The sequence below is a fragment of the Chrysochloris asiatica genome, unplaced genomic scaffold (genome assembly GCF_000296735.1).
Source record: "Chrysochloris asiatica unplaced genomic scaffold, ChrAsi1.0 scaffold00324, whole genome shotgun sequence".
Classification (NCBI taxonomy): Eukaryota; Metazoa; Chordata; class Mammalia; order Afrosoricida; family Chrysochloridae; genus Chrysochloris; species Chrysochloris asiatica.
The window spans coordinates 1,906,689-1,907,723 of record NW_006408842.1 but is presented as its reverse complement, the minus strand read 5'-3'; the positions used below and the strand labels follow the sequence as shown (position 1 = coordinate 1,907,723).

The window sequence follows — 1,035 nt, the reverse complement described above, 5'->3', positions numbered from 1 at the left end:
GGCTCAAGTGTAGCAACAATTGCGAGGTTGGCCCAGGACCAGGCAGTGTTTCGTTCTGTTGTGCACAGGATCGCTGAGACGGTATCTACTTGACGGCACCTAACTACAACAACAATATACTTCAATTCTATTAAAATCACCCAATCAATTCCATTATCTTTAGAGCCATCAACTTGCAGTAAAATTAGCAAACTGACTTTCTTTTTATAGATTTAAAGGCATCCACAGATTGTGTTGCATATACAAGCTCTCATATGTAGTAACATAATATCTGATTTAAATACAACTCTTGAAGAAAAGATTGAAACTGGCTTCAGCTGTGAAGTATCTAAAACTCCTCAAATTTCTCTCATAGTAACAAATGTTTTTTCAAGAATCACAATCATTTCAAGTTTCTTACCAAATTTCCTTTTTGCTACAATTCATTTAGATTGTAAGTAGAATACACTCAGACATAAACTGGTAACTCCCCATAGTATCAGGGGACACCAGGGCCAACTAGCATAACATAGTCCACAAAGACAATGTTCTACATCCTACTTTGATGAGCAGCGATCTAAGGTGCTACTAATGGTCTCTACCAGTCCAAAGGAAAAAAGAGTGATGAAAATTGAAGATGCTTGGAAACAATTAGTCCAACAGAATAATGGACCATGTGAACATCAGTCTTCATGACCCTGAGAACAAAAGAACTAGATGGTGCCCAGCTACCACTGCCAACTGTTCTGAAAGTTATCACATTAGAAGATCCTAGATAGAAGGGGAGAAACTGTGGAACAAAACTAAGAATTATAAACAGACCAAGCATACTGGTTAGAGATGCGGCCTTTGTTCACTCTTCAGGTCTGGAACCGAACTCAGCCTCACAGCTCATCTTCAACCAAGCAATACGTAGGGTGCATAGAGGGGACAACACTAGTGAGGTACACATACCAAAGGATAGAACACTTAATTGTACTTCTAAGAAATCTGTACCTAGACCAAGAAGCAGTTGTTCGAACAGAACATGGGAACACTGAATGTTTTAAAATTGGG

The 1,035-nt window shown here is 38.9% G+C and overlaps 1 protein-coding gene across 1 annotated transcript in view; it reads right to left on the bottom strand.

The window, feature by feature from the left end:
- DNAJC21 (DnaJ (Hsp40) homolog, subfamily C, member 21) overlaps positions 1-1,035 on the bottom strand; it is a 57,414-nt gene that overhangs the window by 28,514 nt on the left and 27,865 nt on the right. The window lies entirely within an intron of this gene.